Source organism: Macadamia integrifolia, chromosome 2, assembly GCF_013358625.1.
Source record: "Macadamia integrifolia cultivar HAES 741 chromosome 2, SCU_Mint_v3, whole genome shotgun sequence".
NCBI lineage: Eukaryota > Viridiplantae > Streptophyta > Magnoliopsida > Proteales > Proteaceae > Macadamia > Macadamia integrifolia.
This window is the reverse complement of record NC_056558.1, coordinates 19,594,256-19,620,518: the sequence shown is the minus strand read 5'-3', so window position 1 is coordinate 19,620,518 and position 26,263 is coordinate 19,594,256.

The window sequence follows — 26,263 nt, the reverse complement described above, 5'->3', positions numbered from 1 at the left end:
AAGCCACTGAAATTGTCAACGATCCCACAAGCAATTAGGGTGCTCACCCCAGCTGGACAAGTACACCACAACTTGGTGTTTTTGAGCTTCCAAAAAAAAAAAAAAATTTCCTTTGCTTGTGTGACCTTGAGATATATATATATATATATATTTCTAGGGTGGAGATGACCAGCCATAAAGTCCAACCCTAAGTGAGATGCTAACCACCTAATGTCCATATCCAGAATTCCTTTTGGGCTTACCTTGACAATTACTAAAATGCCCCAAAAGAAATAGGGAACAAAATTACAAAACAGCCCATTTCATAAAACAAATCAAAATTGGTTTTGCAAGAAGAAAATATATAAATTTTTATTAATAAATAAAAACATTTTTGCAAAACCACTTTGGCAATAATCTTTTCAAAATGGCAGTTCGTACGTACGTGTACACATTTGTATTTGTCAAGTCACTGGCAATGGAACATTAGTCACTAAGATCAACACTCAACGTACATGTAATCCTTTCATGGATGGACTCCACAGATTTTATGTGTACTGACCATCGAGAAACTAGTCCTCATGTCTCCCATAGTCCGAGATATTTTAACTTGCACCCCTCTAACCCATCACAGTCTAATAATGCATACATTAACACGTAATACATCATGATGGGTGCAGTCAAGTCAAGGACTACAAAGTGGCTTATCGGGATGATCATCCATAAACCAGTCCACTTAAACCAGTAGACCAAATAGCAATGGTACCATTTAATCAATTTTACAAGCTACAAAATAAACATGCCACATGCCACAAAATGATATATATATATATATATATATAATTGTCCAATAATGTGCAAAAATATCACAAAATATATTTGTGTTGGGCCACACAATTCCAACACTAAGAATACATGCAAGGAGAAGTTGATGGAAGATTTATGCATCAATTCTTTAATTGAGGCGTGATCATCAAATTTAAGGACTTGGATACCGAAATCCCCTTTTTAATTTTACTATTTAATGGTTTTAAGACATGGATATTTCTGTTAATGATCCTAATGGTGTATGCAAGTGATTTAGGTTTGACCCTTCACATATAAAGTGAGATTTATGTTGAAATCTAAGCATGCAACCTTAGATTGGAGGTTAAATTTTGATAGTTTGGTTTTATGTCACCTATGTGGATGTAATCATGTGAATTTGAGGTCTGATTTCGAAATTCTTTGATGAATTGGGTAATTGTAGTTAGTTAATTTAAAAGTTAATGGTGGACTGAGAAAATAGTGAAATTGAGGTGATACCTTCACTAATGTGAGCTTACACCATAGAAACAGGGGACTGATAGCCAAAACAGAGGTGGGAATCAATAGAGAAGGTGGTAGAATTGATTTCTGCAGAAATTTGGTCAACCGGTAGGAGACTACAGGTTGGCCGGTTGGACTAAATCTCTCTAGCCGATTGCGATTCTAGAGGTTATATTGGCCTGAGTTTTTTACAGTAATACATGTGGATAAAAATGAACCTATAGGGCCTATTAGGAGGAATTTAGATACTACTATTGAGGGTGAATAAAATTAATTTGATTTTTAATACTTGTATGTAATTTCTGATTTCTAGGAATTTCAAATAGTTGTGAGAGAGCTTGTTCTGCACCAAGTGGAGAGATAGTTGGTTCTGATTTTCATTGTGAGTGGGTGCCCCTCTATCTTACTACTTTTTAGTGAGTTTATTATTGTTGTACATGCATCACTAGTTGTGTTTGTGCATATGCATTTTTTTTTTTTGCATTTGCATTTACTTCTACATATGAGGTATGATGAAATGATGGTGATGGAGACATGAATGGTAAGGTAAGTGAGATGGGTCACGAGCAAGTGCCCATGTATGCATGTGTGATATGGATGAATTGATTGTGCATCATCTAGATGCTGGTTAGGTATCACAATCCTAAGTGCTACGCTCCTTATCCGTAGGGGGTTAGGTACGGACTAATCCCGACATATGTGGCTGCCTGATCAGTAGTGCACTTGGTGATGTGATGTGTGTGATATCAGTTGTGGATTTGGACAACATATGACATATTGTATGCCGGGTGATGATTTTTATATGGGTTACCCTCTAGGGGTTAGCCGGGGGACCAAAGCTCTGACCGGGACCGATTGGCTCCTGCTTGCAATGAGCTTGTACCTGAGGGTCCAACATACAGGGTAGGGTATGCCACCTCTGTTACGTAACACTATACCTATAGGTGATGTGACTTAGTAATGGACTAGGGAATGAGAATGGTTAAATAAATGGACTCATGAGCATCATTCTATATGTGTGGAGCATGCATTGCATATGGATGCGTGTGTTTGTTCTACCCCACCCCTCACTAAGCATTACCAGTGCTCATCCCCCTTTCCTTTCATCCATAAATGAGGAGAGCAGTCACCTGCAGCTTTCTAGTTCTGAGCATGATGCTATGTCTATGGATCAGTTGACTTTTATATAGGATTTTGATGATTTTAGTCATGGACCTGATTGCGAGTGTGACGATTGTGTTTTTGGAGGGCAGTGTTTATGAGACCTAAGGTTTACAATCATTCTTTTGTGTACATATGGATGGTTATAGAAATCAGTTTTTGGTGGATCGGATTACAGGTGGGAGACTTGTTATGTTTGACAGGTGGGAGATACATTTTGTGTAATTAACAGATGAGAGAGAGAAGTTAATGATATGACAGGTGGGAGATTCTTTTGTATTTATAATTGGTTATATGGATTATTATAATGTAATGGATTACTGTATATAACATTATGGATCATTGTGAATCTAATATCAGGTATCGCTTAGATGCACTGGGTGAATACTAGATTTAATTAATTTTAATCATCTACTATGAAATTATTGTGATTTCCGATTATGTGTAATATGAGGGATGTGTTATTGTGGACTCTCCTAGAGTAGGATTCTAGGGTAAATAGGCTGACTGAAGTCCGACAACACACAATACCTTGGGATCATCTAATGCAATAAGAATCAAAGAAGTAAAAACTTCAAGATAAAAGCTTAATTGTTGTGAACTAATGTGTGCGATACAAACATGATTACTCATCCTTGCTGAAACTATATGTGTTGAGCATTGGGAATTAATACATTATGATTTCTAGAAAATTCCCGATATGCCACCTAAACGAGCTCAACCTCAGCAAGGAACATGACACCAGAAAAGGGGTCGGCCTACTACTAGAGCTCAGCCTGGGGTGTCTGTGATTGATGAGAGGGAAAGTGAGTCAGTTTCGGGAACATAGGAATTGGTTCTTGCACTTGCCACTACAGTAGCAACAACAACATCTGTGTCACTTCCTGTACCTCCAGTGCTTACAATGCAAGATGTGGCCACTCTGATGACCAATATGGTCCAGGGTATATAGCAAGGGCTGCAACAAACAATACAACAAAGTATGCAACAATAGCAACAACAATAGAATGGGGTTGTTGAGGAGCTAGTCATAGCAGTTCATGCTAAGGGAATGCCAGTTCCACCTGCACAAGTGGCACCACAGAATACAAGTAGGCAAGTAACCCAAGATGTACCAGATCCTAGTACACAAGCAGAATAGCAAGGATTAGAGAACCCACCAGTAGTATAAGGGTGGACTGATATGAGTAGATTGATGGAGAAATTCCAGAAGTATAGGCCTCCATACTTCAGTAGTGTGAGTTCTGACCCATTAGTACCATCCAAATGGGTGAAAGGAATTGAGAAGGCATTGGTAGTGTTAGGTTGCAATGATGAACAGAAGATCATGTGTGCTACATCAACTGCAGAATGAAGCTTATGCTTGGTGGAAGGCTAATAGACCCATATTGCTAGCCACACATCCACATCTCACCTGGGATCAGTTTGTAGAGGTATTCTATAGGAACTATTTTCCTATTAGTGTGAGAGACAAGAAGGAGTCAGAGTTCATGGCTTTGACTTATACCAAAGTCAGTGTTGGAATACCAATAGCAGTTTGAGGACTTGTACTATTTTACCCCAGCACATTTGAAGAATGATAGTGCAAAAGCAAAGAAATTTGAGAAGGGTTTGAGGTCAGGTATTAGAGCTATGTTAGTAGCCCATCGGCTTCCAAGTTATGCAAATATAGTTCATATTGCAAAGTCTATTGAGGACAAGCAGAGGGAAGGTTACCAGATTCAGGCAGTAAGAAGATCCAGGATAAAAAACACAAGGAGACAGTTCGAAAGGTTTGGAAGGGGAGCTTCTTCATCTGCCATGGCATCTAGATAGAGAGAGGATAGTAAAGTACCTACCAAGTTACAATCAGCTTAGTCATAGCCAACAACATCTACAACTCAACCTATTAATGTAAGATGTTATGTGTGCCAGCAATTGGGACATTTTGCAAGATTTTGTCCTCAGAGGAAACCAAGTGAACAGAGTGTGGCTTCTTCTTCTTCTACACCGACCAAGAAGTCACAAGCAATTGGGAAGGTCTTTGCACTAATAGTTGAGGAAGCTGAGGTTGCACTTGGAGTAGTGACAGGTACATTGCTTGTTTCTAGTATACCAGCACATGTATTATTTGATTCTAGTGCATCTCATTTATTGTGTCTTCCAATTTTGCTCCAACGCTGGGTGTAAAACTTAAAAATTTAACTTATCAGTTGGTGGTCAGTACACCTATAGGGTTTGTTGTGAACTTAGAGGTTGTGTATAAACCCTGTACTATTCAGATTTGTGAAAGAGAAATGATAGCTCACTTGATTTGCATAGACATGAAAGACTTTGATGTTATCCTAGGTATGGATTGGCTATCAGTATATCAAGCATGTGTGCTCTGTGCTGAAAATAAAGTCTTGCTTAGACCTAGAAATGTAGATGAGTTTGAATTTCAGGGACATAGAAAGGAAACAAAGAAAATGTTGATTTTTTCCATTCAAGTACAAAAGTTGTTAGAAGAAGGATGTGGAGCGTACTTGGCATGTGTCCAAGATACACGGAGGGAGATTGCAACACTGGAAGAGTTGGAAGTAGTGAAGGAGTTTCAAGATGTATTTCCAGAGGATCTATGTAGTGTGCCCCCAGATAGAGAGACTGAATTTTGTATTGATTTGGTACCTGGGGCAGCACCAGTGTCAAAAGCACCCTACAGGATGGTTCCTACTGAATTGAAGGAATTGAAGGAACAGTTACAAAACTTGTTGAAGAAGGGTTTTATTATACCCAGTGTGTCACCATGGGGAACTCTAGTTTTGTTTGTAAAGAAGAAAGATGGGAGTTTAAGGATGTATATTGATTATCAGGAGTTGAACAAATTGACAATTATGAATCGGTATCCGCTTCCCCACATTGATGATTTGTTTGATCAGTTGCAATGAGCCAGTACATTCTCTAAGATTGATTTAAGGTCAAGGTACTACCAGTTGAAGATCAAGGAGAGTGATATTCAAAAGACAGCTTTTAGGACTCGATATGGCCACTATGAATTTGTGGTTATGCCATTTGGACTGACCAATGCACCAGCAACTTTTATGAGACTGATGAATAGAGTGTTCCATGATATGTTGGATCAACATGTGATTATATTTATTGATGATATTTTGATCTATTCCAAGAGTAAAGTGGATCATGCAATTCATTTGAGGTCAGTGTTATAGTAGTTGAGAGAGAAGCAGTTGTATGCAAAGTTTAGTAAATGTGAATTCTGGTTATCACAAGTGAATTTCTTGGGACACATTGTATATGCTCAAGGTATTGAGGTTGATCCTGGAAAGGTGAAAGCAGTGTTGGATTGGGAGTCTCCATAGACTATTAGTGAAGTTAGGAGTATTCTGGGCTTAGTAGGTTATTACAGAAGATTCTTGAGAACTTTGCCCGAATTTTTGCTCCTATGACCCGTTTGACCGGAAAGTGGGTTGAGTTTGAATGGATTGAACCGACTGGTAATAGCTCCAGTCCTTGCTATTCCAGATGGTACATTAGGATTGGTTGTATATAGTGATGCATCCAAACAGGGCTTAGGATGTGTGTTAATGCAGAATGGTAGGGTTATTGCTTATGCTTCTAGGCAATTGAGAGATTATGAAAAGAATTATCCTACACATGATTTGAAATTGACAGTAGTCATTTTTGCATTGAAAATACTATTTGTGTGGAGAGAAATGAGAAATTTATAGTGACCATAAAAGCCTTAAGTATCTCTTCACCCAGAAAGAACTAAATATGAGGCAAAGAAGATGGCTGAAATTACTGAAAGATTATGATTGCACCATTCATTACCATCCGGGGAATGCTAATTTGGTGGCAGATGTTCTCAGTAGGAAGCATAAGGTTACTACATAGCTGCACTTACTGCTAACTCTATGTTGATTGAAGAGGCAAGAGAGTTTGGTTTGGAGGTAATTGTGGAAGTGGAGACACCTGAAGATATAACACTTGCCCCTCTTACTATTAAACCATCCTTGTTTGAGCAGATCAAGGAAGCCCAACCTAAAGATGATATGTTGAGGAAAGCCATGAATGCTATTAATGATGGAAGATAGAAGGATTTGAGGTTTACAATGAAAGATGGAACTTTGTGGTTCAATGACAGATTGTGTGTTCCAAAGGAAGAAAGTTGATAGAGATGGTTTTGAGTGAAGCTCACAGTACTCTGTACATCCTAGAAGTACAAAAATCTATAGAGATCTGAAGAAAACATATTGGTGGCATGGTATGAAGACTGATGTAGCTGAATATGTGGCAAAGTGCATGAATTGTCAGTTGGTGAAATCATTGAGACAGAGGCCACATAGGTTGCTCCAACCTCTTCCTGTACCAGAGTGGAAATGGGAACATGTTACCATGGATTTTGTGACAGGATTACTAAGGGCCCAAAAAGGAAATGATACAGTTTGGGTAATTGTTGATAGATTGACTACAGTAGCTCATTTCATACCAATGAAGATATCTTACTCCATGGAGAAGCTAGCTCAGCTGTACATTGATAAAATAGTGAGATATCATGGTGTGCCTGTCAGTATTGTTTTTGACCTTGATTTCCGCTTCACTTCTAAATTTTGGGAAAGTGTGCAAAAGGTAATGGGAACTAAACTGAAATTTAGCACCCCATTTCATCCTCAGACAGATAGGCAGATTAAAAGAACAATCCAGACTTTAGAAGATATATTGAGAGCCTGTGCTATAGATATGAGCTTTAGTTGGAATGAACATATACCATTAGTTGAGTTTGCATACAATAAGAGCTATCAATCAACTATTGGTATTGCACCTTTTGAAGCTTTGTATGGAAAGAAGTGTAGAAACCCATTGTATTGGGATGGAGTGGGAGAAAGAAACTTTTGGGACCTGAGTTGGTACAAACTACCTATGAAAAGGCGGCTATGATCAGGGAAAGAATCAGGGTAGCTCAATCCAGACAAAAAAATTACGCAGACAACAGAAGGAAGCCTTTGGAGTTATAGGTAGGTGAAAAGATATTTCTGAAAATTTCACCAATCAAAGGCATCAAGAGATTTGGAAAGAGAGGTAAATTAAGTCCAAGGTATATAGGACCCTTTGAGATTCTGGATTGGGTTGGCAAAATAGCCGATAGATTGGCATTACCTCAAGAGTTAGATTCCACAATGTGTTCCACGTCTCTATGTTGAAGAGGTATATTCCAGATCCTTCACATGTATTGCCTACTACGGTACCTTTAGAGTTGGATGATCATTTGAGTTATGAAGAGCAGCTTGAAGGAATCTTTGACAAGAAGGACTACCAACTCCAGAGTCGAACCATTCCATATGTGAAGATCAAGTGGAAGAACCATCTAGAGTAAGAAGCTTCCTGGGAAAGAGAAGATGAAGTGAAAGAGAAGTACCCAGAACTATTTGGTTTACCAGGTAACTCTTGCAAATTTCGAGGACGAGATTTTTTGTAAGGAGGGGGGAAATTGTAACATCCCAAACCTCACCTCTTTACATTGACTATGAATAGGAAAGAGTAATAGGCTAGAGAGGCCAACACTAGCTTGGTTGGAAGAAGTGGAGTGCCAGGAAGGAAAGAATGATCTAACATGTACCAATGCTTTCTGCCAACAGTGTTGGAAGAAACAGCAAGAAAAGTGGGCCAACAGGTATTTATTAACCTTTCACAAGGATTAGTAATAAAAAGGAACTAAACAGACTATAAAAAGCAAATCTGGCTCAACAGGTTAGAGAGTTCTGGAAATGACAGGCAGGCCTGTTGACTGGATAGAATGGTCAGGTTTGACCGAATGGGTCCCATTCTTGGAAGTCTTGACATGTGGATCTATTCCTATGGGTCTAATGTGACTAAGAAGAATGAATAATAAATAATGGAATTAAAAATTATAAGTGAAGTTGGGTACCTATAAGTATTAATAATATAGTAATGTCAGTCATATGGTACCATATACTATACATCTATATATGTATATGAATATATATATATATATATAGTATTTTATATATTATAAGGTAGTGGATATATTATGGAATTAGAAGTTGTAATTTAATAAGGGTATATAAGGTATAAATCTGAAATTAGAAATCATATTGTATAAGTATTAATGATGTATTTATACATATATTAATATATTATATAATATGTCATTTAGTGGGCCACTAAGGGGTGTTAGTGCGGCTATAAATTGCCTCCACCGACCACATGAGACTCATTTTCTCATGTTTACAAGTTCTGGACAACAAGAAGAAGAGAGACGAGAGAAGAAGAAGAGAAGGGAAGAGAAGGAGGTTCGGCTGGAGATTTCAGCCCTTAGATCTTTGATAGAGGGTTCAGCTGCAAGGCAAGTTCATCTTTTACTCGTATTAATCTGTAATAGTAAGTAATTTCAGAAAATGAAAAGGGTATAAACCGATTCTGTGCATGGGAAGAGAATTCAGAAATTTCAGCAAGATCTTTGCTATTTGGAGTATAAATTCTTGGATTCTCGAGGATTGATGAAATGCATGAAGAGTATATGAAAGAAATTCATTATTGGAGCCAAGACCATGGTCGATTGGAGACTATGATATGAGAAACCTTACTAAGCTCTTAAAACAATTAAATTACATGAGACAGAAATGAAATTTCAGTTTCATTTTACTGTTCTAAGGACTAAGAACACATGCAAGGAGAAACTAATGGAAGATTTATGCGTCCATTATTTAATTGAGGTGTGATCAATGAATTTAAGGACTTGGATACTGAAATCCCATTTTTAATTTTACTATTTAAAGGTTTTAAGACATGGATTTTACTATTAAAGATCCTAATGGTTCATGCAAGTGATTTAGGTTTGATCCTTCACATGTAGAGTGAGATTTATGTTGAAATCGAAGCATGCAACCTTAGTTTGGAGGTTAAATTTTAATAGTTTGATTTTATGTCACCTATGTGGATGTAATCAAGTGAATTTGAGGTCTGATTCCGAAATCCTTTGCTGAAATGGGTAATTGTAGTTAGTTAATTTAAAATAAGTTAATGGTGGACTAAGAAAATAGTAAAATTGAGATGATACCTTCACTGATGTGAGCTTCCAGCATAGAAGCAGGGGACTGATGGCCAAAATAGAGAAGGTGGAAGAATTGATTTTTGTAGAAAGTTGGTCAACCGGCGGGAGACCACAGGCTGGTCGGTTGGACCAAATCTCTCTAGCCGGTTGGGATTCCAGAGGTTACATTGGTCTGAGTTTTTGAAAATAATATGTGGATAAAAATGAACCTATAGGGCCTATTAGGAGGAATTTAGATACTACTATTGAGGGTGAATAAAATTTAGATACTACTATTGATGTGAAAGGCTTCATTTTCTCCCTCCTATAAGAACCAAGGGCCCGAGAGTTGCATGAGCTCAAACCCCATTCTTTTGGAGGAAGAAGCACGTATGCAAAACAAACGAAAGCACAAAGGATGATGGTTTGTATGTACTGTGCCCGAACCATTTGCAATAGGAAGGCTCATGAAGGTGATCAAAGATGTGACTGAGGCAATGGGATGGCATTCCTCAGCAGGCTTCAAAGATGGAGTTCATAGAAAAGGGATTGAGCAGTCTCCACCGCTCTTCACCCCTTTGAAAATTCGGCTATCGAGAGCACGAGATTGATCAGTTGGTATTCATAAAGAAGCGAGCACCTGTCCAAAGGAACCATTGCACCCTTAAAGAAATAGCAGCAACTTTCTCAAAAGAAGCAGAAAGCCCTTTGCCACATCTCCTCATCCATCAGGCCACTAAACCACTTCTGAACTAGACAAGCATTGGAGAAAACTTCAAGTTTGCTTATGCTATTGAGTCAACAAGCCTGATTACCCCTAGTAAAAGCATCAAGCCAATTATCAAGTCTATAGTTGAGTCTATTGTTTATGATTCTATGTCAACCTCCCCTCTTGAGAAGAGTCCAGAGTCCTTGTATGTCGAGTCTGTTACTCCTTTTTTCATGAATGAAATTTTGGATTCTGAGTATGACTTACCTCCTTTTTCTGATGATGACCTTAATAAATATCAAGAATTAATAAAATAATGCAAATCAAAAAAATCCCAACCCATCCATGAGGATACTCAGGTTATTAATCTAGGAACCGACCAATGCCTTCAAGAGGTAAAAATTGGCACTACCCTTGATGACGAAGAAGTAGAGCAAATGATTAATCTTCTGAAGGAATTGACCGAGGTCTTTGCTTGGTCTTAAGAGGATATGCTTGGTATCGACCCCAACATCGTGCAACATCGATTCTTGACTTACGCTTGGGCAAAGCCGGTAAAATAGAAGCTTCGAAGAATGCGGCCAGAATGGAGTGAAAAGTTCAGAAGAAAGATGGGAAGGTATGGATGTGTGTGGACTTTTGAGATCTTAACAAAGTGAGCCCTAAAGATGACTTCCCATTACCCAACATTGACGTATTGGTAGATAATACATCAAGGTATGCTTTGTTGTCATTCATGGATGGATTCTCGGGATACAACCAAATAAGTATGAACCCAGAGGATCGTGAGAAAACAATATTCACCACTCCGTGTGGAACCTATTGTTACAAGGTGATGCCTTTTGGACTGAAGAATGCCGGGGTAACTTATCAAAGAGCAGCCACGGCCATATTGCATGACATGATGAATAAAGATGTGGAAGTCTATGTGGATGACATGATAGTAAATTCAAAGATGTGGAAGTCTATGTGGCCATATTCCAACACTAAGGTGATTCTTCAAAAGAATCAAGAAGTATCAGCTGAAGTTGAACCCTCAAAAGTGTGTATTCGGGGCAACGGCGGGAAAGTTGTTTAGGCTTCTTGGTGAGTGAAAGAGGCATTCAAGTCGACCCTATCAAAATCAAGGCAATTCAGGAAATGCCCACGCCTCAGACTGAGAAGTAAATACGAGGATTTCTAGGTCACATCCAATATATTAGCAAATTCATAGCTCAGTTGACCACAATTTGTGAACCAATTTTCAAGCTGCTGAAGAAGGATCAGCCCATAATGACCAATGCCAACAAGCCTTTAACAAGATTAAGGAGTACCTTTTGAACCCATCAGTATTGACACCGCCATTGGAAGGAGAACCACTTCTGTTGTATCTGTCCGTGGGAGAATATTCCATGGGCTCTTTGCTAGCATAGAAGGAAATAGAAAAGGGGGGCAGAGCATGCCATATATTACCTCAGCAAGAAGTCTCTGGAATATGAGACCTGGTACACATCTTTAGAAAGGACTTGTACTGCATTGATTTGGGCAACTAAAAGGTTGTGACACTACATGGTTTCCTATCCAGTGCACTTGATCTCAAAGATAGATCCCATCAAATATCTCTTCGAGAAACCGGCCTTAATAGGAATGATGGCCTGTTGGTTACTTTTTCTATTAGAGTTTGACATCACCTATGTTTCTTAAAAATCTATCAAGGGCCAGGCCATAGCTGATCATTTGGCTACTCACCCCACAAAAGATGGAAGATCCTTGGATGATGCCTTTCCCGATGAAAGAATCGTAGCGGTAGAGAAAGAAGATACAGTAAATGAATGGCAATTATTCTTTGATGGAGCGACCAATTAGAAGGGATGTGACATGGGAATATTGCTTGTCACTCCTGACGGTTTTTATTTGCCTTCATCATTCCACCTCGACTTCCCTTGTACCAACAATATTACTGAGTATGAAGCTTGTGCCTTGGGGCTCGAAACTGCTTTAACCATTGAAGTGAATAGGATCAAGGTTTACGAAAATTCATCCATTGTCATTTGTCAAACGCAAGGAAAGTAAAAAACTAGAGATGAAAAGTTGAAGCCATATCAAGAACATTTGGAAAAGGTGATTGAACACTTTGAGTAGATCTCATTCGAATACTTCCAGAGGGATAACAACAAGTTTGTTGATGCCCTTGCAACCTTGGCTTCTATAGTAGAGTGTAACCCCATGGCTAGAGTCTGACCATTATTGATAGAACAAAGAATTAGGCCCATTTATCAGAATTCCATGAACTCTCTCACTGTGGATGGTCGGTTTTGGTTCGCTCACATAGTAGATTTCATCAGGGAAAGGAAGTACCCAGTTGAAGCAACTAACAGAGAGAAGAAGTTTCTGAGGAGATATGCCACCCAATTTATTCTTCAAGAGGATTTGTTATACAAGAGATCCTATGATGGCATACAGTTATTGTGTGTAGATGAGGAACAAGCTACAACTATCATGGAAGAAATTCATCAAGGTCTTTATGGACCCCACATAAATGCCAAGATGTTATCTAAGAAGATCCTTAGGCTGAGATATTATTGGAACACAATGGAAGCAAATTGTGTGGACTTTGTCAAAAAATACCATAAATGTCAGATATTTACTAACATCATACACATCCTACCAATCGATTTGCATTCGCTCAGTTCACCTAGGCCATTCTCCACCTGGGGCATCGATATCATTGGAAAAGTCAACCCTAGAGCATCCAATGGCCACAAATTCATCCTGGTAACCATTGATTATTTCACCAAGTGGTTAGAAGCTCAATCCTATGCAGTCCTCATATCTACTAATGTGGCCAAATTCATCCAAGAAAATATCATTGCGCGATATGGAGTACCTCAAGAATTGATATCAGATCAGTTTCTGGGCAAGACTGACAAAATCTGCACAAAGTTTGGTATCAGATGGTATCAATCTACCACTTATAGGCCGTAGACCAATGGGGCAGTAGAGGTAGCCAACAAGAACATCAAAGTCATCCTGTAGAAAATGGCGGAAACACACAAGGATTGGGCTGATAATTTACCCCTTGCCTTATGGGCATACTGGACTTCTGTATGATCCTCGACAGGGCAATCCCTTTCTCTTTGGTATATGGGGTTGAGGCAGTTCTACCCGTGGAAATCCTGGTACCATCCCTAAAGATACTCCTTGATAGTCAACTACCTAAAGGAGAATGGGTGTAGTCTAAACATGATAAGCTCAGCTTTCTCGATGAAAGGCGTATGAAAGCTATGGATAATCTAAAAAAATATCAACTGAGAATGGTCTGGGCCTTTAGCAAGAATGTGAAGCCCCATCACATAAAGGAGGGTGAACTTGTTCTTCGGGAACAAAGAGTCCCGATTCATGACCCAAGAGGAAAATTCAGGCCTAACTGGAGCGGCCCATTCATTGTCATAGAAATTCTACCAGGCAAGGCTATGAAGCTCATAGACCACAATGGCGAAGAAATACCCAGACTGGTCAATTTGGATCAACTTAAGAAATATTATGTCTGAAAGGGTGAATAGCCTGAACTATGTCAGACCTGATTCCTTTGGAGGGATACATAGGCAACTTGACATGTGCAAGTGCGGTCTCAACCATCTCAAGGCAATAAATTGGTTCCTAAATTAATAATCAAGGTATCTTAAAAGATCATCATATTTTGTGTCCCCCAAGAATCGCCATTTGGTATGAAAGGCCATTAGGTATCTGTCATACCCATTGGTCATCACTTCTTATCCAGGATTCTATCCCCTAAGAATCGCCATTTGGCATGTAAGGCCATTAAGTATCTATCATTCACCTATGGTTTGTCCATTCTTATCCAGGATTCTATCCCCTAATAGAAAATCACCACCTAACACCAGTTTATCAAGGCCAGTTTATTCTCCACCCTTGATCAGTCAAAGTTAAAAGAAAAAAAAGAAGAGCTTGATGCAACAACGATAAAGGCTTGTTTGAATCATTAGCTAATGAGTAATGCTTTTAATAAGTCATCATATCTCATTGTTTGTATTGGTTTCAGGAAAATTCATGGGCTCGTTGGATAAGACGTTGAAGAAATGGGCCTTAGACATAAATATGAGGGCACTAGGATTACTGGAATCCACGAATGTGTCATTTCTTAGCTTAGTTGGATGTATGAAGCTACATCACTAATTACTCCGACAGGTACCTCAACACTGGGATGCCAACCTACATATATTTCGGTTTAGATTAGCAGAGATTTGCCTAACTCTTGAAGAATTTTGGGTTTGTATGCTATCTCCACCCAAAGGCAGTTTATTCCAACCCTATTTGAAGGAAGATTGCTTAGAGGAAATTCAGGATTTCTTCGGATGGAAAGAAGAAGAAGTAAAGCAGTTTGTCAGGTATGGGAAGATCGACATTCTGAAGGTGGCTCAGATCTTCATCCAATATCTACCAATGGGAGGAATCCATCAGTAGAGATCCCTGGATGCTTATCTACATTGCATGATAGCTCATTATGTTCTCCACACTCCCGAGCATGGTGCACCATCTGTTCTGATTGAGGTAGTAAAACAATTAAAAAAGGGAGGTGACATCGTCCCCACGGTTCTTGCAAAAACATTCAAGGGATTTGATGACATGAGCTATGGCCATAGATTTGGACTAGATCATTATCAGGGGAGTCCTACTATTTTTCTAATTTGGCTCCTCGAGAAACTGAAGCTCACCAAACCATTAAGAGGAAGCCCACTCGGAGTTTTTTGTTACCGAGATAAGAGAGAAGTTCTAAAATTTAACATATCACCAATTGGAAGAAGTACTTGCAGGAAAGGACTGTGCAGGATATCGCATGGAGGTGCCCAGGGAAGTCACAAGAAGATTTTCTGATGAAGACCCTTGGCCACAACTATGTCAGATTGATGGGATTGACTCACACATCCTTTAATTTGCCTACGTACATCAGCCGACAATATAGGTTCGAGGAGACAGACCCAGAAGAGTTAGCAAACTTTCACCCACCTCAAGAATTGTCTTCCCACCTTGTTATTCACCTATCTTGTCTGTGGTAGAAAAATAGTCCCCCTTTTCATGTAATTCACTTGGTAATGGAATAAGGAAGTACTTATATTTTCGTTTTATCCCGATTATTCTAATTATGACTTGAGTTATGGAATTAATTGTGCCTAAACATTGCAAGCAAACAAAAAACAGAAAAAAAAAAGAGAAAAGAAAGATTTTCTTTGTGCCAAAAGTAGGTTTTCATAAGATGTTGAAATAAAATAATAAACAAACAAAAAGGGGGAAAAAGAAAAAAGATGTGTTTGTGTTTTCAGTAAATGCAAGAATAAATCCCTATAGGTCAGAAGCCATCATCTGAACTATACTCTAAACCATCCTCTTGAAGCATTGGGGAATCCACAAACGCTAGTCCAACCTGCTTCAGCCTTTGGGTCAGGTCCTCAATCAGTGCAGCCTGTCGGGCAATCTCCTGATCCTTGGCAACTATCACCTTGCATAGGCCATGGTGCATCCTCCTAATCTCAGGATAAACCTCCGGGGACACCTGAGAAAGAGCATATCAGCCAGAGGAAATCAAGAGTTAATTGGAAAATGATCAGATACTCACATAATCATAAGGAATAGGCAGCCCAAGGGAAGCATCTACATCTGTGTTCGGCTCCAGAAGATGAGGAAGACTTGGGTTGGCTGCGTTGGGATAGGTCCAGGTAGGGAAGCCACGAAAGGGGACGTTAGCAACCTCTAGAGACTCGCCAACATTGGTAGAAAGCCTTGCTTGTGAAGGATTGGTGGCACTGGCATGCAACCAAATAGTAGAAGGATCTACACATCTCACTCGTCCACTGGGATGATCTCTGGACAGTGCATGGTGGGTGGAGGAAGACCAGGAGAAGGACGTGGATCGATGTCTGACCACTAGGGTACTACTCTCTCTCCTAAGTACCAGGAATGGCCCCACAGGGCTTGGAAAAGGACTCAGTTCTCAGATAATTGATGAACCCAAATGACTCTCTCGAATCCAAAAACACAAGGTCATGGAATGGTCTCCAAGTAACCTATAAAACCAAGGAAGGGTAAGTATAGCATCAGGTAAATAGAATTTCAATGTCAGACATGGCATACCTCAGTGAGATTATTCAAAAGAGAATGAGCTATGGTCCCCGGAGGATGGCGTTTGGCCTGAACCACCTGGTTATCTCCCATTTTGTGGCCAGGGGGAAGAAGAATGTCTCAGGATCCCCTAGTTTAGGGGTTATGGTTCCCAGGTGCTCAAAACACCGGGGCTGTTTTAAGAAATCAAAGTAAGAAAGTGCAGACCAAATGACTGAAAGAAAATATATATGAAAAGGAAAGTTACCTGGATAATGTAGCCTGCCCCCTTAAGGCTCCTATCTCCATAAGACAGCAGATCCAAGGATCGCAGGAGATATGCATAGGTGGCCCCACCCCAGTCCCAGGAATCTATTGTGGAAAGATCTTTGAGGAAGTACACTAGGCGGATATCTACTTCCCCTCGTGGGTCACTGAAGAGGCACTTACCCAAGGTAAACAGCAGAAATGAGCGTGCTATCTGAGACATGTTGCCGGGGTTCTCCCCCAGGCCGACTTTCCACCACCCAGCACTAATCTCCCCTAGGCTGCTATATGTCTGGCTAGCTTTAATGGTGATACTGGTTAGATCTGTAAACTCTTTGGCAGTTGAAAATCCTGTGGGTAGGGTTATGGATCTACCTCCAAATCGAATGCCTGTCAAGGCATAGAAGAACATAAGCGTAATGGTGATCTCGCTAATAGGGAGGTGGAAAGTGTGAGTACTCAGCCACCACCACTCCATCAGGGCCCCCACCAATGCCGGATTAAACTTTCAGGTCTCTACAAGGGCCAACTGGCACAGATAGGTATCATCAACTATCTCCTTCACCCTGTGAGGGAGCATCCTATGCCAGGATTGAACCATGTTCGGATGGTCATAGGAGGCCAAGGTAGGTGGTTCCTTCCCCTCATACTAATAAATAATAATAATAATAATAATAATAATAATAATAATAATAATAATAAAAAGAAAAGAAAAAAGCAAAAACAATACGGGAGAAAGGAAAACAAAACAGGAATAAAAGATAAATGAAATGTAAAGACTTACCCAGGAACCCTATATTGAGTTGCAGATGTGATTCCGGCTGTTGTGAAGGGTTTGCCTGGAATACCAGTTGGCCAGGCCCTCATCCTTATGGGAAGGACTGCTACAACTCTCCAGTTGGACCTCTCCCAGAGTCTTTCTCTTCCTCCTTTCAGCCATATTTTTAAAAATTACAAAAAGCCTTGGAAACTTTTAAAAATTATAAGAAGCCCCAGATAGTTTCCCAATTTGCATAAAAGTCCACGTGAATGTCAAATTCTCCAAATAGCTCCTCCCTCAAGAACAAGATGAATAGCTTCAAGAACTCCAAGAGAAAAATGAACACTAAGAACAAACTTCAAGAACAAAAGAAAAAACTTAAAAAAAAAAAAAAAAAAAAAAAAACCAGAGGGTTCTAAGAACTCACTTCACTCAGAAAAGTTAGAATGAAGAATGAATAGGGGAGGGGACCCATTTTATACCAAAAAAAAATTAAGATTCTAGATCAAGCATCAAGAATCAAAAGATTCCAAATCAACAACTAGAATCAGATTCTAAACCAAAAATCAAGAATCAAGGAAAAATCAAGAGGAGACATAATTTACCTAGCCCTAAGCGGCCCAATCTCATTGACCCAGCCCCAGGGGGGCCCAATCTCATTTACTCGGCCCCAAGTGGCCCAATCACATTTATCTAGCCCTAGGTGGCCCAATGCTTTTAACCCGGCCCCAGGAGGCCCTTTTTCTTTGAATCAGATCTGAGTGACCTAATCTTATAGATCAAATCCCTGAACTGGCACATGTGAAGCCCAGCTAAGGAAAATCCAAGCATCAAACATTTTTCACTTGTTGCAAGATTGGAAGAGCAGCGAATTTCTCTCTTGTAACCCTCGGTCCCAGATAGTCCAGATTGGCTCGAAAGACCAAGCTTGGAGACCATATTCCCTGAACTGGCATATGTGAAGCCTAGCTAAGGAGAGTCAAAGATCAAAGTACTAACCTTCTTTGTAGGATTGGAAGAGCAGCGAACTCCTTTCCACAATAGGTAGCCCTAGGTAAGTCTTCAACGTCAAAATGGTTAGGACATATTATCTGTTGTATTTTTCAACTCTGTCATAACTGAGCAAGATGACGGCATTACATGCTCCGGTTGACAAAATGTGGTCGTTCTTTTCTTTGCCCTTCGGCCATTGGCATAGACCTCGGCCAAAGAGGGGTATTCTGTAGACTCCCAATATTGTCACCGTCCTCTGATTGTGATGAAATATGGATCTTGGATGCGACTTCTGACTTTCGACCAATAAAGATGCTGATGGAAACATTCCCCTATCCGAAACCCTTGAATCCCCGCGTGGGAGAGAAGAGGGTCTAATTTTGGATTTTTATATACTAAGGAATCTAGTCAAGATGACCATACAGATGGATAGTGCTTGGAAATACGATTCTGGTGATATATGATAAGCCAAAATCAGATCGACGAATCTCCCGTAATCATCACTGGAAAAACTCATAATCTCACGCACGCTGCACGCACTGGACCAAAGGGCCAGCCCGCGCTCGTGCTTGCTGCCTTTGGCTATAGCACATGAACTCATGTACACATGCACATAGTACATGCACACACTCACATGCACTCATGCACATGCTCAGATGCACATGCACACAGCACATGCACACATGCAGACAGGCACACATGCACTGCCAGCATGCCCATGGCTTGCAGACCTATGCCCTCGCCGGCACAGGCCCGTGGCCTTGCCAGCCTAGCCAGCCCACTACTGCCCACTATCACCCATTGCTGCCCAAACCTGCTGCCTATTGTTGCCCATGCATGCATGCACCCGCTGCCCATGCTCGCACCACCTCGGCCATTGCCCGCACACCCACGCATTTGCGCACCTGTGACATCACCCACACTACCTGCTTTCTCTCTCCTCTTGCTTATTTGAAAATTATCTTTTTGGCTAAACTTTCTCTCCTCCCTCTTTTTCGAAAACCACATTTTTTGGCTAAACTTTCTCTCTCCTCCCGCTTTTTCAAAATGTACCTTTTTCTAGCTAAATTTTCTCTCTCCTCCTATTTTTTTGAAAACCCCTTTTACCCACTAGACAAAAGTCCTCCCCACCCATTTTTTGCCTTCAACTCCCCCCTTTACTCATTGAACAAAAATCCTATCTCCTCAATTTAGGTAGGAGCTCTCCTTTCGTCCACTGGATAAACGGATTCTCCCTCTCCTTTTTGTCCCAAAAAAACTATAAATACCCCCTCCCTTAGAAAAAGGAGACAGTCCAGAATCCCCTTTCTCTCTTTCATAGTGAAATTTTCCTCTCCTCCCCCTCTTGATTTTCTTTTGATATTCGGAGCGATCTTCGTCAAGATCCAAAAGCTCATTCGGATCTTCAAAGTGTTCTTCGGGATCTTGAAGATCTTCAATCCAAATTCTTAGTTAGATCCAATTTTTAATCAAAAACAGTATGTTCTTGAGCCACCTCCCTTGAGTGTTCTTGAGTGTTCTTAAGTGTTCTTGAGGGTTCTTAAGCGTTCCTGAGATAGAAACCCCCCCCTTTTTTTAGGTTCTTTGGGTTTACCAAGAGATCTTGTTAATATCTAAAACTCTGTTTGGATCTTCAAAGTGTTCTTCGAGGCTTTGGAGTTCTTCAATCTATTTTTAGGTTAGCTCGTTTCTTTTCAAAAATAACCGTTCTTAGCCGAACCTCTGTCCATGTGTCTTTGGAATCTTTCCAGAAATAGCCATTCCAAGCGGAAGCTCTACCGAAGTGCCACCTCAGTCTAGCCCTTCCTTAGCCTATCCCCAGCGGAAGCTCTGTCAGAGTGCTTCCTCATCCCAAATCCAAAAATAGCCTTCCCTAGCCGAAGCTCTGCCAGAGTGGCACCTCATTGCAAGCCCAGAAATAGCCTTCCCTAGCCAAAGCTCTGTCCGAATCCAAATCCAAAAATAACCTTCCCTATCCAAGAGAGGGGGGAAAATGGGGGTGTCCCACTCCCACACTCTCTTTTCTTATCTCTTTTCAAAATCTGCAGCCTTGTGAGAGGCTGCCAATCTACCCTCTTCTCTTTTTATTTCCCATGCTCTCTTCCTAATTCAAAGAAGCAATAAAATCTTTAAGGGCCAATCAGATTTCTCCCTTGTCAATTTGCTTAACAAAGCTAAGAGGAGATGCCAAAAGTGTTGCCCATATGCCCCCTTGATTATATAATTTGTCCCCCTTGATTTGATCATTTGTCCCCCCTTGATTTGAATCTTATAAGGAAGGGAAAGAGGATAATCAATTTACCCCCTTGATTAGATAATTTGTCCCCCTTGATTTGAATCTCACAAGGAAGGGAAAAAATACATCACTAAGTTAGTCTAATTAAAATGATAGTAATCTAGGTGTCAAACCATAATTGCATGAATTTGAATAATTAGCATAATAGGTAGGGTGGTTTGAAAATCAACCATAAATATATAAACCAAGTAAGAAAATAATGTGAGGTGAGGAGATAAAATACCGTATTTAATATGATTTATAATAGATAGGTAACTGTAAGGCAAATTAGGAGTTTCTATAAGTGACCGACAACCAAAAAGGCAATTATGCCTCACCACATAGTTACCATAAAAGGTATAAGTCTAAAAAAGGAATTTTGTATTTCAAAAACGTTTAAAAACTTACCAAAACTACAGTGGTGATAAGGCTAAAGAATCGTGGACTTTGGTTAAAAATTTTACATTTTGACCGTCGCGTCATCTATTATAAACATTGACTTTGACTGCCCCATCATCAGCTGACTCATCACCTCAAGTCAGAATTGGACTAAGTCAAAGAAAAATCAGCGGTATTACACCTACCTTGCTGGAAATGATGGATAGTGTCACACCCCACCTTACAGTAGACCCAATTACCATTAGGAATACCGATAGTGTGAGTAAGACATGTACCTGTCTTACAAACCTACTAGGATCTCTGATAGCAGTACCTTAACATTTTCACAATCTCACAACACAAACCAACATAAGCAGCAGAATCAGAGTATAGTAGCGGGATTATAAGTAAAATGGGGAAACATCTATTGGTAATATAATAGAAATAACCAGGTTATTCTGTTACATTCATCCATGACATATACTTATAACCTTAAGAATATATACAATCCATAGCTATATCCATAAATATCAAAACATGATATACAATCTCACGATGCGGCGTAAGCACAGTGGTCGCAAGCACAGTCTTGGTCGTGCTCCTCTGTTTTTGGCATCCACCAGTCGCTCACACCGTACTCCAACCCAGAAGAACTGGATCACCCACCATCAGCACTATGATACCTGCATCATCATCTAAAAAAAGGTGTATACATGGAGTGAGCTTTCCAACTCGCTCAGTAAGGGGTAGGGTCAAGCACATCCAAGCAAGTCAATACTAGTAGTAATTTATGATGTATGATTACAGAAATTAAACACATAGTCCATGATGCTCATGATGCAGTTCATTTATATATTATCCACCTAACAATACAAACTAAGTCTGGTAAATGCTACTATGGTGCATTAGGCTCTATCCCTCATCTTGGAAACGACATCGACTACGCAATGATACAAACCCTAACCATGATTAGAAGCCTGCCAGTCCCCGTATGCGTTCATGGGTCACCCAGTAAATCCCTGATAACCCCCTCCTGGCAATCATGGCACCAGTAGCATATCGGCCACACCAGATAGGATCCGGCCTCTGGCAACAATCACATCGTACCATGGGAGTGGCACTACAAAAAGTCTCATCAAACTTATCACAATGGGTTATCCAACACCTCAACCCTTGTTGGCAAGGGTGCATAGCATAGGGAGTGATACCTAACCACATATATACCACATGCCTTCATAATGATACAGTTAGTATGGATTACACGATACCAGAGAGACCTCGGCCATAAAGTGCAATCCATCTCCAAATACAGTCTGGGGTTCAAGATACCAAAGAGGCCTTGGCCACAAAGTGAAACCCAAGACCATTTGCCTAATCTAGCATATAATAGCAGTTAAGTATAGACTACGAAACACTGGTATGACCTCAGCCACGAAGCATATCCATTTTCAAATGCAGTCCCGGGGTACACGATACCAGTAAGACTTTGGCCATAAAGTATAACCCGTGACTACAACTAACTCTAATGCATATAATCAATGCATGAATATAATATACATATGGTAATCACAGCATCAGTACCACCTCAACCACATCGGATTTCGTCCCACACACACACGTGTATCCAAACACATGGTGATCATAGTACCGGTCCCACCACTGCCACACCGGATCCTACCATACATTTCCATACAATTCATATCATGATTGTAAAATGACTATTCAATTAAACATATAATTCTAAGCATGTGAGCAGGTTAATAAAAATAAATAATTCAAAAATAAACAAAGTCCATCCCTCACCAGTTTTACGATCGATCGTGTTTGGGTTCAAGTACAGCCACTGATCGATTAATTTAATTCTAGCTTCGGGCCACGTGCGTGTCACTGTCCTAGACATGAAGTGAATCATACATCAGTACATGTCGAAAACATTGGGAGGGACCCACACAGGCCACCCCCAAAATGCATAGACACTGTCACTAGGTGACAGTACTGTCACCAAAAAAATCATCGGAAATAAGGCATTTCCACCAGAAATATCAGTCTTGTTTCTGGTGGAAGTGATAGAGAGCACATTAGGCTTATTTGTCCTTCGGAAAAAACCCACCAAAAATAGCTATAGTGCTTCATGTGCCATATTTTTTGTGGACACAGGAAGGTCCAACTTGAATTGGGGCTTTTCGACTCGGGCCCGATTGTCGGGATTTGTTTCATGGAGTTTGTAGGGGATGTCCCTAGCATCATTTTAAGCCAAGAAAATAGCATTTTCACCAAGCCATTTGGGAGATACATCGATCGAATGATCAAAACCCTAGTTGGTCTTTTGACATTACATGTTCGGAGCTCATCTGGCTTGGTTCGAGCTCGACAACAACACCGGGAGGGTAAAACACCCAACCCACAACCTTAATATAGTTTTTACATCAAGATTCTACCCATACCTAGCTTTGCCTAGGTCAAAATGAAGAGAGAGAGTGGCATGGGAGGTTGTACTTACCTCCGGCGGTGAATCCTACAACAAGGCGGCAGTCGGCACCAAGGTAGGCCTTCAATTCCCTTCTGCTTCCTCTTCTTCTTCTTCCTCTCCTCTTTCTCTCCTCTCCTACATTAGGCACAAGGGAAATGAGGAAATTAATCCTCATTTCCCAACTTATAACTTAAGTTGGGCCTTAGGGTCCGTTTTGTTTGGGCTTCTTTTGAACCAATTAGGTTAAAATGAGTTTCGGGGCATAGGGACCCACACATTTAGGTCCATAAGGTGTTCACATCAAGAGGAGGGTGTGGAGGATGATTTGGGATCATCCGGTATCATTTATGATGCGAGTGGTGGGACCCATGGGCATCGGAACCTCGACAGTAGCCAATGGACCCACCAGAAATAGGCATAGGATTTATGCCCAGGCTGCTTCCGATGGCTTGTTTCTGGTGGTCAAGACAGCCTACTATCTTGATAGCTTACCGTCCTATGGTTGGTCTCACACGGGTGGTTGCCCTCGGATATGCCTAAAGCTTTTTGACAATTATGATGCGTGTAGAAAATCAAATGTGGGGAGTCGAGTCACTTACCATCTGGGATCGAAAGGTATGAATCCCCTCCAATTAGATAGGTATGAAATGCATGAACATGTGGCATCTTTACTGCTTTGGCAATGCGCAGCCGTGAGCCAAAACCCGGTCATACTTTTGATCTCCAATCCAAGGCCTATCATAACAGTTCAAATTTGACCAGATTAGGGCACGGGTGTAACACTCCCCCCACCTTACAAGAATTTCATCCTCGAAATTGAACATACTTGGAAAATCAAATAATCTAGGATAGTGCTTCATCATTTCGTCTTCTCGCTCCCGGGATGCTTCTTGTTTAGGGTGGTTTATCCATTTCACCTTGACGAAGGAAATGGTGAGGTTGCAAAGAACATAGTCCTTCCGATCAACAATCTTCTCTAGATACTCCACATAGGCAAAGTCCTCATCCAGCTTATGGGGTATGTAAGTCAAGACGTGAGTCGGGTTAGAAATGTACTTCCTCAACATAGATACATGGAAGACATCATGTGTACCTTCCAACTCTGGTGGTAAAGCTATCCAGTAAGCTACCAATCTGATCCTCTCCAGTACGTCATACGGTCCTGTAAACCTTGGACTAAGCTTTCTCTTCTTGCCAAACTACATCACCCCTTTAACTGGGGAGATCCGCAAGAAGACTTAGTCTCCAACACCAAACTCCAGATGATTTCTCTTGACATCTGTGTAGCTTTTCTGCTTTGACTGAGCCGCCTTGATCCTTTCTCTGATCATATTCACCTTCTCACTAGTAGCCTGTATCAAATCAAGACCGAAAATATGTTGCTTTCCAACCTCATCCCAATAGAGTGAAGTCTGACATTTCCTACCATACTGTGCCTCGAATGGGGACATCCTGATGGTGGCCTGATAATATTGTTGTAGGAGAACTTAATAAAAGAAATTTTCTCATCCCAACTATAACTCATATCCAAGGCACATGCTCGGAGTAGGTCCTCTAATGTCTGAATAGTCCTCTCCGACTGAACATCGGTCTGAGGGTGAAAGGTAGTGTAAAAAGCCAACTGTATGCCCATAGCCTTTTGTACACATGTCCAGAACTTGGAAGTGAACTTGGGATCTCAATCAGAGATGATACTAACTGGTACACCGTGCAACCTGATGATGTTATCGACATAGAACTTGGCCAACTTGTCCATAGAAAATATGATCTTGATTGGGATAAAGTGAACTGTCTTAGTCAAGCGGTCCACAACTACCCAAATGGCATCCATACCTTTTTATGCACGAGGTAGGCCTATGATGAAGTCCATCATAATATTCTCCCATTTCCACTCCCGGATAGGTAGGGACTATAATAACCCATAAGGCCTCTATCTCTCAGCCTTGACTTGCTGGCATGTAAGGCATCTAGACACATGTGTGGCCACATCATTCTTCATTCCTTTCCACTAGTAGGAGCCTTTGAGGTCCTTATACATTTTAGTGCTACCAGGGTGAATGGAGTATGGAGAGCTATGTGCCTCTCTCAAAACAGTCTCTCAAATCACCATCACTAGGCACACACAACCTCCCTTTGAACTTGAGAATCCCGCTTTCAGTCACCGAGAAATCTGGGTCCTTTTGGCTTCCTTCCTGGCATTCTGCTACTAGCTTCTGTAGCTCTACATTAGTAACCTGAGCTGCAGTGATCCTATCCACCAGACTAGGTTGTTGCACTAATGCTGATAGTGACAAGGTGACACCCTCAAGTAACAGCTCCAAGTCTAGCTTCCTGGCCTCCTCTAGGAGATATTTATTGGTGGTCAGGGATGTCAGAGTCAGTGACTAGGATTTTTGACTAAGTGTATCATTTACCAAATTGGCCTTTCTTGGGTGATAGTGCATAGTACAATCATAATCCTTCATCAGCTCCAACCAACACCTCTGTCTCTTGTTGAGCTCATTTTGGGTGAAGAAGTACTTGAGGCTCTTATAGTCACTGAAGATCTCACTCTTCTCACCATGCAGGTAGTGTCTCTAGATTTTCAGTGCAAAAATCACGGCTGCCAATTCCAAATTATGGGTGGGGTAGCTCTTCTCATAATCCTTCAACTGACGGGATGCATAAGCATTTACCTTTCCGTGTTGCATCAATATACAACCCAACCTCAGCTTGGAGGCATCACTATAAACAACCATACCACCTGTACCGGTTGGGATAGTCAAAACTGGAGCTGATAGCAACTTTTGCCTTAGCTCCTTAAAGCTTTTCTCATAAGCATCAGACCACTCAAATTTTAT